At 45.8% G+C, this 16725-nt stretch overlaps 1 protein-coding gene across 2 annotated transcripts in view; it reads right to left on the minus strand.

The window, feature by feature from the left end:
• RETREG1 (reticulophagy regulator 1) overlaps positions 1-16725 on the minus strand; it is a 729848-nt gene that overhangs the window by 97595 nt on the left and 615528 nt on the right. The window lies entirely within an intron of this gene.

A 16725-nucleotide genomic window follows, 5' to 3' on the forward strand; every position in this document is an offset into this window, starting at 1 on the left:
GAAGGAGAAGTTGTAAAGGCTATTCAAGGTTCAAAGAAGGGGAAGGCTGCAGGACCAGATGGCCTACCAGCAGAAATCTATAGAGCATTGGTGCAAGAACTAGCCCCCTTTTTGACAACCTTGTTTAACCAAATCTTACAAGATGGTATGCATCCTCCATCATCTTGGGATAATGCTACTATAACTTTAATACTAAAACCTGGAAAGGCACCTTCCGCATGTGGGTCGTATAGACCCATATCAATTCTGAATGTGGATTATAAGATGTTCACCACAATACTTGCTAATAGATTGGCAATAGTGGCACCTGAAATCCTTCATTCAGATCAGAAAGGGTTTGTGAAGGGACGGCAATTATTTGAGCTAACTTATGATTTAATGGGGACAATAGATATGGCCTCTTTTGAGTCCCTCCCCTTAGCGATCCTCACGCTGGACGCAACCAAGGCCTTCGACAGAGTGAACTGGGCTTACCTGTCGGAGGCATTGGCGAAATTCAACGTGGGGGAAAAGATGCGGAGAGTAATTAGCCTCTTATACCAGAATCCGAGTGCCTGCATTTTGGTGAATGGTATACTATCTGAGCCTTTGAACATCTCAAGAGGTACTAGGCAGGGCTGCCCTCTCTCCCCACTCTTGTTCGATCTATACATTGAACCATTTGCACAGAGTTTAAGGGAGTGTCTCAACATCAGACCGTTCATGTATAAGGGGTGGGAGAGAAAGGTGGCCCTATATGCCGATGACATTCTAGTATACACCTCAGAGGTACATACCGCGTTACCAGCAGTTTTAAAGCTGGCCTCAGATTTTGGAGAAATATCTGGGTATCAGATTAACCCTGATAAAACAGAGATGTTGATTTGGAATGTAGATCAGATTCCAGCAGATATGACGATATGCCCAGGGAATAAGTTGAGATATTTGGGTATTAACATCGTCAAAGATATCAATCAGATAGCCAAGATAAACTTTGTTACTGTCGCTAAAGAATGTCGTAAATTGTTAACTTCATGGGCACAACTCCCTTTATCATTTTTAGGTAGGGTTAATTTGATTAAGATGTCTATCTTACCTAAGGTTTCTTTTCTTTTCAACACAATTCCATTATATTTTGATCCCGTATTAATAAGCAAATTACAATCAGATATTAACTCTTTCATCTGGAGTAACCGACTCTCGAGGATTTCCTGGAAAAAGCTTAGGAGGCGTAGAGAAAAAGGTGGAATCGCGGCCCCAGATTTTCAATTATACGCATGGGCATTTCAACTATCACATGCCAGGATACTTCTTAAAAATCCATCAGGGTCCGGGCTCGAATCTTTGTATTCCACTCTTCTTACTGGTGAAGGGGTTAGTCATTCAGGGTTTTTGTTTAAGTTTGGAGATCCTAAGTTTAAAAAAAAAAATTAAGTTGAAGATTCTGCAAGGATTTGCCAAGTTATGGGCACAGATAATAACATCCATTAAGGCAGGGTACTACAATAGCAGGGCTCCACTGTGGGATCTCCCAGAGACACCCACCTGGTTGACAGATAGTCTATCGACACCAATTAAGGAAGCTGGATTGACTGTATGGGGGGATTTGTTTACAGAAGGTGAGCTACTTCCGTGGGAGTATCTCAGAAACACCATTGGTATAAATTTTGCAAGGTTTAAATACTTACAAATAGACAGCTGGTCTCAAGCATACAATTCCCGCACAATGCGTGGAAATAAATTCCCTATAGGAGGTTACAGTCAACTAATAGCATCCTTGGTTGACAAACCTCCCACTAAAAAGGAAATTTCAACCTGGTATAATTTGATCATGGAGGAAAGAGACGGAGACTTCTCACTACCAGAGGACCTTTGGTCATCAACCATAATGGGACGGAATCTACAAACCCTCTGGGGCTTATCCTGTGGAATGTTGTGGGATGTAGTGAAACCATCTTGGCTTCGTAGAAATCACATCTTTACTATTCATAGGGCCTACTACTCCCCATTAAGACTCTCGAAATGTACACAGGGGAGCCAGGTAGCTTGTCCTAAATGTGGTGAGGTAGCAGCTTCAGACTGTCATATGTTTTTTGAGTGTCCTGTACTGTCAACTTTTTGGGAGGGCATAAAAAGAACTTTGTCTCTATCTTTGAACGCGAGTATAGCCCTCGATCTCCCACTGATCATCTTTGGCATTATGGAAAATCTTCAATGCTCAGAGAAGAAGCTAGCTTTTTATTCAATCTTGCTTGCTAGGAGGGAGATATGTAGAAGATGGAAAGACCCTTTGCCCCCCACAATAGAAGACTGGTATTCCTCGATTCTATCTGTTTCCAGACTAGACCTGGCAAGGTCTAGTAACTCAAAGAAAAAAGCATTTTGGCATCTATTAAATTGGGCCCATTGAACCTCCGGGGTTTTTTTTGGGGGGTTTTTTTTTCCCCCGGGTCCAATGATTAAGTCACATGGATACATCCCAGGGCCTGGTACCATTGTGGATTCTTCCACTTTTATTTTTAATGATTGGTTTCTGTCTGGTGAAAGGGAGTTGGTCGAGATTGAGGAGCTGAGGGTTGAGCTTGGATAGTTCATTTTGAACCCCACCAGCTAAGATATATGCTGAGACAGCATCTCGCTCGTACACCACTGAACTTCATCATCGAAACAGATCATTGTGGCAAATGAGGACAAAAAAAAAAAAGAGTAATGTCATGTCCGTAAGGACGCACCTCGACCAAAGGTACCATGTTATGCACGAGATGATGGGGAGACCCAACCAACATACCTCCGTAGAGGTCAGGAGATTGTGCATTGTAAATGCGAGGCAGATACCACGCAACCAGTAAACCTACCTAGGTAGGTGTGCACTGAAATACCTCGTGAAGAGGTCAAAGTTTTGCACAGTAATGACGGGAATAAGAACCCTTGTGTGACACCCCGTGTGGGGTAACAACCATCAGCCAGATGCATCAACAGATGGAATTGCGATTCCTAAATAGCGATTTTTAAGGAATCACTATTTAGGAATCGCAAAAGCCTATGCATGTAGGAATCGCTATCAAAATAGCGATTCCTACACTTTCCTTAATTGCGACTCGCAAATTGCGAATCGCAATTAAGGAATACCTCCCCATTCATTCCTATGGGCCTAGAGGCCCATAGGAATGAATGGGAAGACATTCTCAATTTGCGATTAGCAATTAGCGAATAGCAAATTGAGAATGCAATTTCAAGGGTGCAGGGGTGTCCAAAAGACACACCCTGTTGCACCCCTGAAATCTACATATGGGTACATCTTAAACACACACATTCCCTAAGGGCATGTGTGTGTGTAAAATGGAACTTTGAAAAATTCACTTTAGTGCATTTTTTTCATGTCTTTGCAAATTACCATGAAGTTCAACTTCATTGTAATTTGCTACTCCTATTTGCGAAATCGCTATTTTTTTTTGTTTGATGCATTGCATTTAAGGAATCTCAATTTGGGATTCCTTAAATGCAATCGCAATTTAAGGAATCTCAATTTAGAGATTCCTTAATTGCGATTTTTGCATTTGAGATGATGCATCCCAAATGCAAAAATACCGTTCGCAAAGGGGCAGATTCTGAGAATCTGCCCGTTTGCGACCGGTTTTTAGGTTGATGCATCTGGCTGTATGTGCACTGTGATGACAGGACTAAAACCCCTGTGTGACACCTCGAGTTGAGGTACAGATAGTGCACTGTGAGAAGGTAAAAACTTTAGCCATCCAGAAAGGGTAACGATAAAAAGAATATAGTGCACTGTATGAGAATACCCTACGTAGAGTAAAAAATAATAATAATAATATTGTGCACTGTGTGAAAGTCCGCTGGAGGTCAAAATATATGCACGGAAGAATAGGAGAGACCCAACAAACGCCTGAAGGAGGTCAAAAGACATTGTGCATTGTACAATAGAATAAAACAGTGTAAACTGTAAATAGTGAGACCTTAATTGGTATAATAATACTAAACAGTGACGTATAGAAAATGGACTTTACAGATACAGATTTGCCAATATTGAAATCGATGTATATAAAAAACAAGCAGTAGAAATACATTTCATTCACTTTTCCCAACTAGACACTAGATGGCAGCGTAGCAATTGAAAATGAAATTCATGACAGACAGAAATAGGCTACATTCACGAAAGAAATGACACTTACAATGCCACCTCAAAATTAAAAATCACAGGTGCTCCGAGAAGGCTGCTGATGCATGCACCCGATGTAGAGCTGTTCAAACAGTCCGGTGTTGTTTGAATAGGACACATAGAAAAATGTCCTCATAACGAAAGACTTGTATATGTGAGAATGATCGCGTGAAAATACAGCATTCACCAAAACTTTATGTGAAGATATTGTGCGCATTGTGTTGAAAACACATCGATGTCATAACCCCTTACAGTGCAAAGACACTCTCCGTTCCTCATTGTCCCTAAACTGGACATACTTTATTGAACCAGAGACGAACAGGTGATAAGCAAACAGCTTAAAGATAAAGCGGCGCCAGCAACAAGATGGTGGCACGCTCCTAGACGTGAATGCCAGGTGGCTTCAGACACGCTTTTGCTGTGAGGCGTCCAGCAGCAGCACTGGTGTCTGCCAAGCAGGGAAAACGTCATGAATGGCTCCACAGGTGGAATAAGCGAAGAGGTGAGGAGCGCGCGCTGACTTCGAAGTTTTGAAGAGCAGGGTGGCAGTTTTTACCGGCTTTAGTGTAGGGAAGATCACAAACTCGTAAAATAAAATAAAAACGTTGTATTACTCACGGCGATGGTCTCCTCTTGGGAAAGGGAGAGCGAGGAACCACCCTCCCTTGTGCTGACTCTGCTTTCAAAGAAATTAAAATCGCCATAGTAAGATTGGTAACACTGGTAACAAGAAGTGTAGAGACCGTTCACAAACAGAGAGGTAATAGTGATAGACACTGCGCCTAGGTACAAAGTGACTCATCCCTTAGAGAATGAAGATGATTGAGGGGTGATATATCCAAACAGTGTAGCTGAAACAAGAATTTAGGCAGTCTCAAATTACCTCGGCTAAAGAAACCACACAAGTACAGGTTGTACCTCTGTAGACACAGCAGTAACTGGCAGAAGTTTGAACAATGTAGAGACTTGAACAGTAAAAGGAGCTGGCACTTTAGCATAGACAGAGACTTGAAAATCCATGTTCCTTGCATGCAGGGACGCTGCGGAGGCACACAAACTAGATTATGAGACGCTTGAGGTGCTACCTGTGTTGAAAGGATAGTCTTTTTCACACGCTATAGGAACAGCTGGCAAAAACTTGAGGTGCAGGAGACACTCCTTCACCTGAAAATATGTAGGCGTGTTGATGGCTGAATGACCACACAAAACGCAGACGTTGGCAGGCTTACCCTCATAGAAGAAACTGGAACTGGCACAAGAGCGTTGAGGACGACCGGTGGGAGGTCACTGGTGGGGCTGATGTGTGCCAGAAGAAGAATTGGAGCAGCTGTAGTTTCAAAAGTAACTTGAGGTTGAGAGTAGGAACTCAAAATGTCCTCAGAGGTAGCAGACACAGGTTCTTTGGTTCAAATCATCACCAAGAAATTGTAGTAATCAAGTCCAGGCCTATTGTAAAGTTTCAGGTAGATTTATTTAAGTTGGTTACAGATAAGTAGTACAGTAGTATTCAGCCCCACCAGGAGCAGCCAGCAAGGCGCTCAGCCCTTCTCCAACTGTCTGCTTCATACACCAACATTCTAAGTGACATCAACTCAAGAGTATTCTACAGGTGGAGGAGTGGAAAGCATGCAAAACATAATAACCAGGATACTACAAACTTCAAAGTAAGAGGATTTATGTGACAATCATGCTGGCTCCTGAGATGTGCCTAAGGAAGGCTTTTTTTTCTTAAACGCTTGATGAGACTCTCTTCTTGCAAGTATTGTAGGTTTTTAATCATTTGTTTTAAAAAAAAACTTTATTGCCTTTTACATACTTCTCTCATCGCACAGTGTCTCTATGGTGAGTATTCCAATCATTGAGTAGCTCTGTCCCCCCTTTAGAATGTTTGTACATACACTTGTCTGTTGTGTTACGATTGTCTCCGGTACTGCAGTTCCATTCCAAGTCTATCATGCTTTCTTATACCCTCTACCCCCTAACCCACCTCCCCACCCTTAAACTTATCATCTACCCCCTACTCCCCTCCCCCCGGCACCGGATGTCTGCTTGTAATCGCTTCACTCACTTCTCATTGTGTGCATCCCTATCCCTTGGCCACCCTGAAGTAGGTCAAACCCTCCTCAGTGCATGGGGTCCTACAGGTTCTCATCTTGCTCTCCCCTTCCCTCCTGGCTCTGCCTCTGGGGGCTTCCCTGTCATGGGGATCCTTCAGTAGTGGTGGCTTCAGACCCGGTGTCCTTGTCCCTCCACTCCTCCAACAGAACCTCCCGTGCCCATGCCGTTTCTAGTTCCCCCACTCCCCTTCTTGCAATTCTGAGCAAGATTCTGCCCTCACTTCCTGCTCATTTCTCTGATTCTCTCTTCCATCTGTGTATGCTGGGGCCCTCCGGTGCCTTCCATCTGCTAGTAATCTCCTGTTTTGCAAAAATTAAAGCGAGGTCTTGGAACTTATCAGTGACCTTAGTCTTAGCCGTATGGGGAAATAGGTTGAGTAGGACATGTTCTGTTGTGCACAGGACTATTCGTTCTGTTATCCTAGCCGTCTCCCTCATTACTTCTTGCCAGAAGTGTGTCAGGGCCCGGCATTGCCATACCATGCAGATGTTGGTCGCCCTTCTCTCTTTGCACCTCAGGCATTCTGCATCGTCCCTATGGAAGAACGGGTTAATACGTTCCAGCATTATGTACGCTGGGTGCAATGTGCAAAAGCTAAGTAGGCTGAAGCCTGCGTTTCTGGATACCCTAGTCGTGCATGATAGGACATTCTCCCAGTCTTTATCCTCCAGTGGCTTGTCGATATCTGCCACCCACTGATTCCTCAACCTCTCCTGTGGCTGTACAGAGTCCCGCCCCATGGCCCTAAATAGGCATATGACCGCTTTTATAGTCCCCCTGCCAAATCTATTTACTTAAAGTTGGCATGCCGTGATAGTCCGCTGTGCCCGTGCCCCAATGTCGCCTCATTGCCCCCGTAACAGCACCGTTGAGTAGAAAGTGTCTCCGCGGGATGTATCAATCTGTACTGAACTCTGCAAAGGAGAGTAGCTCCCTGTCTCCGTATAGGTCCCCCACCTTTGTCGCCCCTGCTTGTTCCCAGTCTTCTAATACCCTCCAATGTCCCCCATGTAGGAGCGCACCCAGGAGGGCTAATGGTAGTTCGGTGAGTATGGGCTGGGTGTCCTAGTTTTTTGTAAACACCTGCCCAGCATCGCCGTATCACTTTATGCTCATTGCTTTGAACCTGCCGGGCCTTCACAGTCCCCAACAGGGTGCAAAACACTATCATTTTCTCTGGGGAAAAGGGGGGGCCCTGTCCAGTGTCCCACTTCCCGCCACCCACTGTGTAAATCTTTGCAACTGGTAATACGCTTCCATGTATGGCACTGCAAGTCCCCCCTCTGATTGTGTCCTCTTTAGCGTGGTGAGGGCTACCCTCTTTTCTGCCCGTTCCCCATATAAATGCAGAGATGCAGGAGTCCAATTCTCGGAACCAGCCCCCCGGTATCCACACCGGTAGCGTGGTGAAAAGGTATAGCAACCTAGAGAGACACCATTTTTAGGAGGGAAATCCAGCCCGCCACAGAGAGGGGCAGCCCCCCTGCACCCCCCCCCAGAATGCCATGCTATCCTTGAGAGCCCGCAGTGCCCCATCTACATTTCCTTCCTGCACATCTGCCATGGAGTGAAAGACACTCACCCCCAGGTACCGGAATCATCTAGGCTCCCAATGCAGCCCACCCAGGTCCTCCGATGGTAGAGTGCCCGCCTCCGTTGGGAATAGCCAAGACTGCTGCCTGTTAACTCGTAGACTCGATAATATCCCAAACTTCTCCATCGTTCTCTTTGCCCCTCGCAACTCCTCTCCCATATTCCTAAGGAAAAGCAGGAGATCATCCGCATACAATGCTATGTGGTGCATTTGCCCTCCTGATTGGAAGCCTCTGTATGCTTCTCCGGAACGGGCCCTGCATTCTAGTGGCTCCACTGCCAGCGTAAACAACATTGGGGAGAGGGGACACCCTTATTGTGTGCCCCTCTCCACCCTTTACTGATCAGGTATCATACGTCCCGGCAGTACCCTTGCCACTGGGTCAGTATATAGCAGTTGCACCCTTCGCAGAAAGCCCTGTCCGACCCCCATTTTGTCACGATTCGCTCCCTGTGCTCTCCAGCAGGAGGCCACATAGTGGGACTTTCCAGTCTTCTAATAAGCTTCCAGACCCTCCCCTGCATGCATATCCTGACTTCCAGCCATTTGGACACCTATTGGGAACTGACATCCATTCCCAATCCATTCCGGGTTTTGTGAAAGCCAGCCTGCTTATACTTGAAGCCAGCCTATTCCTGCCTGAAACTCAATTACCCAGAATTCCCTGCTCACTGCTTTGTCTCCACCCCTGCAGGCCAAGGATGGGTGGAGGAATTCAGCTCACCTGTGGCTGGCTGCTGCTAGCCTGCTCACACCTGATGCATATGATTACTGTGAGCTCTTTTAAGCCCCAGCTACGTTCCAACCAAGGTTGGTCATTGTAGCTGTATACCGGTGAGACCAATCCTTGTTTCCAGTGTTTCCTGAGCTTTAGTTATGCCTTGTTCCTGACCTGATGCTGTTTTCCTTGTTCCTGAATTAGCACTGCCTGCAGTGCTACCTTGACCCCTGAGCCTTAGTATTCATTGTTCCTGAACTGCAGCAGTTTCCCTTCTCCTGAATTAGCACTGCAAGGCTACCTTGTTTCCTGAGTTACTGAGCTTTAGCTATTCATTGTACCTGAATTAGCACTGCCTGCATTGCTCCTGTTTCCTGAGTTCCTGAGCTACAGTTATTCTGTGTTCCTGGGCTTCAGCTATTTTCTCGTGCCTGGTTTGCACTGCTTGCAGTGCTCTCTTGACTGCTTGTTTCCTGAGCTGTAGCTAATTCCCTGTTCCTGAACTAGCACTGCCTGCAGTGTTACCTTGACTCCTAAAGCCTTAGTAATTCCCTATTACTGTACTAGCACTGCCTGCAGTGCTACCTAGACTCCTGAGCTTTAGCTCAATTCTTGTTCCTGTCCTAGCACTGCCTTCTATGCTACTTCGTTTTCTTGATTCCTTAACCTGCACTATTCTAGTATACCCTTGTAGCCTCCCCTTCTGTATATCCCTTTCCAGTCCCTGCCTATCTTCCCAATTCCTTGGTTCCAGTTCCTAGTTTGCTGTCTTTCTATTCTGCTGTCTTGCTTCTGTTGCCTTGTATGTTTGTTACCTGCTTTCTGCCAAGTGTGACCTGTGATTTCCTTCCTTTCCTGTTAAGCACTCCTCCTTGCTAGCTCCTTGTCTATTGTGCTTGTGTTTAGTATTGTCTTTGAGTTACATTTATAACATCACCTTAGGTATAAGCTCCACAGACCCTTTGCATGCATATACTACATGTGGGTATTTGCAGTCAGTATCTGTAACAGCAAATGTGGGTAAGAAACTTACTGGGCTTCAGTCTTACCCTGTGGAGCTCCTGAGTGCTTAACCCCTCACCCCCTTTTATTATTAATGTTGTTTCATATATATGTCTTGCACATTTGCCCTGGGTGTAGATATTCTGAATGCTAAATTGCCTTGTGAGTGCCCTTCCGTCCTGAGTCTTACCCATCTTGTTCACTTGTACAGACTTGCCCTTTTTGATCCCTTTTTCTCCTCTGACTCCCTGTATGATCCTGGGCAGAATGGTACTCCTCTTCCTGTGTAAGTTTTCTACCCAGTTCCCAGTCCTTTCCCAAGTCCCTGACTGTGTTCCCCACATAGTCCCGGACAGTCCCTAACACATTTTAGCTAGGACGGCATAGAGAAAGTCCAATTTCAGGCTATCAAAAGCCTTCTCTATGTCTATTGCAAATATTGCACCCTCCCGCTCCTCCACCGCCCCTAGTTCCAAGATAGAAAATAACTGGCATATGTTCAGGGTTGTATTTCTGGTTGGGATGAAACCCGCCAGGTCTCGGTGTACCAGGGCCAACATGTGTGGTAGCAGCCTCGTCGCTAATAGCTTACTCAAGATTTTGAAGTTGAGGTTCAGCATCGTCAGGGGCCTGTACGCCGCACATTCCAGGGGGGACTTATCAGGCTTAAGCAGATGGATTATCACCACTTCCCAAGTGGTGTCCAGCAGCCGGCCTTCTCCACTAGCATCTGTATACATCACTACTAGTCTAGGAACCATTTCCTCCCCATGTGCTGCGTAGTACACCTTAGGAAGCCCATCTGTGCAAGGGGTCTTCCCTCTTGCCAATTCCTTAATGTCCACTCTGATCTCGTGTTTCGATATTTCCGCCCCTAGTTGGCCTGTGCCTCCTCGGAATAAATCATGTACGGGCAGCTCTGATAAGTACTCCTCTATCTCCCGTTCACCTCTAGGCCTGGAGCTCTTGTACAGCTGCTCATAGTAGCTATGAAATCTGTTATTTATAGTGTCTTGCCTGTATAACAGTTACTAAAGACAGGGGTCCCTAGAACATGAATATTGAGAACCAAATCAACATAAGCTAAATAGCCAATATGTTCTATGTCCAGCCGGACAGAGTTTTATTTAGACAATATAAGTGATAACAACATGAAAAGTAATGTCAAGGGGGCACAGCCTGTGACCCACACAGAACAAGACAAAACAGCAATTTCAGGCAAAAGGGGAAGCGGTCTGTTTTCTAGTAATCAGTAGACAGACTTGATTCTATGTGAGTACCATTGTGCAATACATTCTGAATATTTAGAGACATATGTTACATTGGTGTCGACGTTTCGATCCCTTAACTTAGATAAATGGGATCATCTTCAGGACAGTGATTTATAAAGCATGCCTGTCTTGAATACAAAAAGTTTCCTTTTATACACGTATTTAACTTATAACATGGAAAAATAACAGAAAGAAATAATATGGAGTAAAGTGGGAAAAAAGGAAAAATAATATTGTTCAACAGTTTACTAGGCACGGACCCATCTAGCCAATTAATCAGTGACTTTCAGTGACTTTTTAATGAGCAAGGTCTAGCACTCGGGTGATTTCAACAGCAAGGGCGATTAATGAGTGACTTCAAGTGATATTTGAACATAATGAAAACAAGCTTCTAGGCACTGAATTTCCAGCATGGTTTGCGAAGGGTGTACCGAAAACACAAGATGTATTGGCGACAAAAGCTACAATCTGGGGTAGACAGACTGAAGCGTGACAGTGATTAAGTGCAGTGAAGGCGCCATACGAGATGGAAGGAGCGCAAGGCAACCTAGATCTATGTGGTCGATTGTGCGACAAGTCGGGTTGCGGGGGAGGGTATAAACCGTGTCCGACGTGGTGCTGATAGTCTCTGTGTAGTTCTATAGTGTTTTCTGAAGCAATATACGGCGCAGTGCAGACACTTAAGTATAAAAGAAGATACTTTACTCATTGTAATTCCTAAAATGTCGTCTATGCCATCTTTTGTCCTTGTATGAAAATTTATGTGGGACAAACAACAAATAATCAAGCTATGCATCGGCCAACATCGTAGCAGGATCCGATGCAGTACCCCGGATGTGCCCCTAGTTGAACACTTCCAGGCTATGGGATACAATGAAAAGGACTTCACGTGGACCATCATCACTGCCATCAAACCCCCACCAAGAGGAGCAGACATTTCTCAGTTATTGAACAAAGAGGAATTGAACTGGATACTGCACACTAACAGTATCCGCAATGGCCTCAACCGCCTTGAGGAATGGACGTCACTTCTTTCAAGTCTATGCATATGTAGCACACGTTCACCAACAAGAAATCTTTTACACTGTTTTTCCTTCCTTTCAGGTTTTGCTACTTCTTGCTGTAACTTTTATGAAATGCCCCCCTTTTTAATTGTATATATATATATATATATGCCTCTTTCCTATGTCTCTACACACCTTTCCAAGATGGCCGCCGCGAAATTCTTCTGCTGTAATTCTGGATACCCATCAGGTGTACACCTCTGTCATGACCATCATTCTGTACATGAAAATGCTTTCCAAATTATTACTATGTTTTTTTAAAGATCTGTTACACTGTACTTTTACTTAGTACTGCCTTTCGCTGTATAAAATTCCATCTTTACACTTCGGAACTCTCCCTCTTAAGATGGCCGCCACTTTCTTGATTCACTGCACATCTTCTATTTTCACTATCCTCAGGTGCACACATCCCATGTGAACGTGCCCACTCCCCCTTATATCCTCCCCTTCGCTTCACTCACTTAGCGATCACTGCAGGATAACGCCGATCGGCGAATTCCACGAGTATTTACTCGGTAAGACGGTGTCTCCCTTTCCCGCGATTACACCCTTTCTCCATGGGAACTGGAAACTTAGTGTAATTTTCTTTTTACAGACCTTGCCGTAATTTCGCTATCAGCGACGGCCGTCCTCAAAGTTCCATATCTTCCCGTCATCCTCACACCCGATACTGCTTGGTAAGCAGGTCCCTTGTCCTTTCAACCATTAACCCTTGTCGCAATTGCCGCCATGCTCCTCAATTTTGTACCTTCCGTTGCAGGATAATTATCCCCTCCTTTTGGATTTCGTCTGATCCGTACCCACTCTGCACCCGCTACTTGAATGTGCAGCCCCCTGGTAAATGACTGTCCTCCTTAGCATAATTCACTGCACTGCGCCCTATATTGCTTCAGAAAACTCTATAGAACTACATAGAGACTATCAGCACCACGTCGGACACGGTTTATACCCTCCCCCACAACCCGACTTGTCGCACAATCGACCATATAGATCTAGGTTGCCTTACGCTCCTTCCATCTCGTATGGCGCCTTCACTGCACTTACTCACTGTCACACTTCAGTCTGTCTACCCCAGATTGTAGCTTTTGTCGCCAATTCATCTCGTGTTTTCGCTACGCCCTTCGCAAACCATGCTGGAAATTCAGTGGCTAGAAGCTCGTTTTCATTATGTTCAAATGTCACTTGAAGTCACTCATTAATCCCCCTTGCTGTGGAAATCACCTAAGTGCTAGACCTTGCTTATTAAAAAGTCACTGATTAATTGGCTAGATGGGTCCGTGCCTAGTAAATTGTTTAACAATATTATTTTTTCTTTTTTCTCACTTTCCTCCATATTATTTCTTTCTGTTATTTTTCCATGTTATATGTTAAATACGTTTATGGAAGGAAACTTTATGTATTCAAGACAGGCATGCTTTATAAATCACTGTCCTGAAGATGATCCCATTTATCTAAGTTAAGAGATCGAAACGTCGACACCAATGTACCATATGTCTCTAAATTTTCATAATGTATTGCACAATGGTACTCACATAGAATCAAGTCTGTCTACTGATTACTAGAAAACAGAACGCTTCCTGTTTTGCCTGAAATTGCTGTTTTGTCTTGTTCTGTGTGTGTCACAGGCTGTGACCCCTTGACATTACTTTTCATTATGTTATCACTTATATTGTCTAAATAAAACTCTGTCCGGCTGGACATAGAACATATTGGATATATAGCTTATGTTGATTTGGTTCTCAATATTCATGTTCTAGGAACCCCTGTCTTTAGTAACAATTAAGCGCCCAAGGTCCCTAGTGTATTACCTTTGGGTTTCCCTTGTCTCTTTAAATTGCCTGTATAACAGGCATCCTTCCGGATTTGCTATTTTAATTATGGTGTTTCCCTTACAAGTGGGGTTGGCAACCCAAGCCAGCAATCTGCTCGCCTTATCCCGCTCCGCTCGTGTCCCTAACTGTATACTCTTTGTAATAAAAACATCTTAATCGTTCCTCCTGGGCAGATACCTCATCCTTTGCCTCTAATAGCTCCTGGCTTAATTCTGGGTGGTTCGGGCACTTAGGTTCAACCTCTCTCAGCGCTCTGTCTGCCCTTTCAACATCTGTAAGCAGTGTTCGCCGTACACCAATGGACGCCGCCATACATCAGCCCCTGATTGCTGCCTTGAAGGCCTCCCACTCCGTCACCCTGGAATCGGTGGAGTGAGCATTATCCGCAAAATATGTTGTAATGACACCTCTGATTTCCTGTGAAAATACTTCTAGGGCCTCGGGCTTTAGACGCCAGGTCGGGATAGGCTGTTGTTGAGTCCCCCAGTGCTGTCTAGTTAATTTCGGGTTGTGGGCGGACACCGTACGTGTGAGGTATTCCGTGCCCTAGAATTGTGTAGGCATGTCAGGCGAACACAGGAAGGTATCCAGCCTCAAATGTAGGTCGTGAACGTGTGAGAGTTGGTAGTGCTCCTTCTCCGTCTGGTGGGTGCGTCTCCATGCATCCACTAGTCTCCATTGAGCTTGCCAGTCCTTAAATACCCTGGCCGTTCTATGGACTGGGGAGTCCCAAAGGGGCGGGTGGGATCGATCAAGGTCAGGGTCTGCTATCCAATTGAAGTCTCCCCCCCATAATGATCAAGCCAGTCATGTAGGGTGCCAGAATCCCAGACATCTGCTCTAGAAAAGCCCCCTGGTCTGCATTCAGTCCGGATATGTTTACTAATGTTATGTTTTACCCGTCTAACCTCCCTATTAATATAACATACCGACCGTCCGGAACTACTTTGTGTCTTCTGTGGTGGAATGAGAGCCCCGTCCGCACTCAAATCAACACTCCTCTTGCAAACCCTGAAAATGAGGTGTAATATGCCTGTCCCCTCCACCGCCTGTGTATTGCTGCCCCTTCCGATTCCAAAGTGTGAGTCTCCTGCAGCCTGACTATGTGGATTCCCCGCCTATTTAAATGGGAGAAGATTTTATAATGCTTGTGCATCGATTCCATGCCCCGGACGTTCCAGGAGAGGAGGTTATAAGTCATCTGCTTTGGCAATGCAATTTATCTCCTCCTCCTCCATCTGGGGTCCCCCTGCTTGTTCCGCTTCCGGTGGCCTACTCTGCGTGGTGCGATCTGCACTACAGCAGTTCTTGGCAGACAGCAGTGCCCCTCCCCTTACATCTAAGTAAACACCCCAGTGCCCCTACCCCAGGATAAGTGAGAACCTCTCCCTCATCCAAACTGCGCACAAGTATGCCAACAAAACTAGTGTCCAAAGTCCGGGTAGCAACAAAGCTAGCACTCGCTTGGAGGAGAGCCCTTCCTCCCACCCCTCCCGGTTCCTCCCCCCCAGTGCATAGTGCCTATAGGCATCAAGTCCGGCCCCCTCTCTTCAGCTCATATGAGCCCGTGTTCGGAGCAGCCGACCCCCCCTCCCACTCAAGCTCCCTGCTTGCTACTTGCATGTCTTGTGTCCCTCAGATCATGTTGTCTGCCACTCTGGGAGTCATCTCAGGAAGGGAAGGGTCTGACTGGCCTCCCCCACCGTGCTCTGGCTAGAGTCAGAGTCCGAATCTATCGGGTCCTCTCCAGACAAAGAGGAAGTAACTCTTGTCCCGTGAGTGCTCAACAAAGCAACAGCTGCCACCGCTCTTTCCCTATCACTTCGAGTTTCTTCAGCTGTTGTTAGGCACTTGGGTTTCTCACCTATACCTAGGGGTCTCGTCAGGTCTCGCTCCAGTCCTTCCGATTCCTCGCCTCTACTTTCCGATGGTCCTTCCTCCTCGATCCATTCCCATACTTCCTGCGGCATGCCGAAGAATCTGGTTCCTCCTTTAGTGATTATCCTCAGTTTGGCCTGGAACACCATAGAAAAAGCTATCCCCATTTGTCTCAGTTTTCGTTTAGCTGTGATGTTGTATGCTTTCGGTCTTTGTACTTCATGAGAGAAGTCGGGGAAAATCCTAACGGTACTGTTGTCAATCTTGAGGTGTCCTTTGATCTGCACTTGGCTCAATACCTGATTTCTATCCTTGTAGAAAAGCAGCCACCCCACCATGGGTCTTGGTGGCCTTCCAGGTGGGGGAGCCCTTGCAGGGACTTTGTACGCCCACTCTAAGGCAAAGTATGGGGACAAACCTTCCTCTGCTACTTCGGTATGGATCCAATTTTTAGGTAAGCAACCATATTGTTCCCTTCTACTTTTTCCGGCAGGCCTATGACTCGAATATTATTGCGGCTTGCCCTATTTTCTGCGTCCTCAGCTCTCAGCTCTAGCACATGTACAATGTTTTCAATATCTGTAAGTTTGTGGGTAGCTGTGCCCACTTGGAGCTTCAGCTCTTTTATGTCTCCTACTGTTGTCGTGACTCGGTCTGAAAGCCTCCTGTGATCTGCCCTCAGCAGTCCTAGGTCCTCCCGGAGCGTATCAATCTTAGATTCGACCGCCGATCTGGATTTTTCTATAGCCTGTAGGATATCATAAAGTGATGGGTCTTCGTGGGCTTCTTTTCTCTCGCTCTGGGTCCCTGCCTGTAATCTAGAGTCCCAAGCCTCTTCTCCAGACTGCTCCTGCTGTTCCACATCCCGTTGTTGGGACACTTTGCCCATGGTGGTGGATGTCTACTAGTAGGGGGTTTCCTCCCATCCCTACTGTCTTTATCTAGTCCTCACTCCAGGGTTCACCAACCTTCGGCGCCCTCTGTGTGGCCACAGCAGGAGTCTTCCTTCATCCTCATCTCTAGCCACTGGATTTATGGGACTCTCCACGCCCCTCTCGCTGGGGGTCTCTGCTTGCCTTCTATAGCGCCGAT

Source organism: Lissotriton helveticus, chromosome 4_1 (assembly GCF_964261635.1).
Source record: "Lissotriton helveticus chromosome 4_1, aLisHel1.1, whole genome shotgun sequence".
NCBI classification, from domain to species: Eukaryota; Metazoa; Chordata; class Amphibia; order Caudata; family Salamandridae; genus Lissotriton; species Lissotriton helveticus.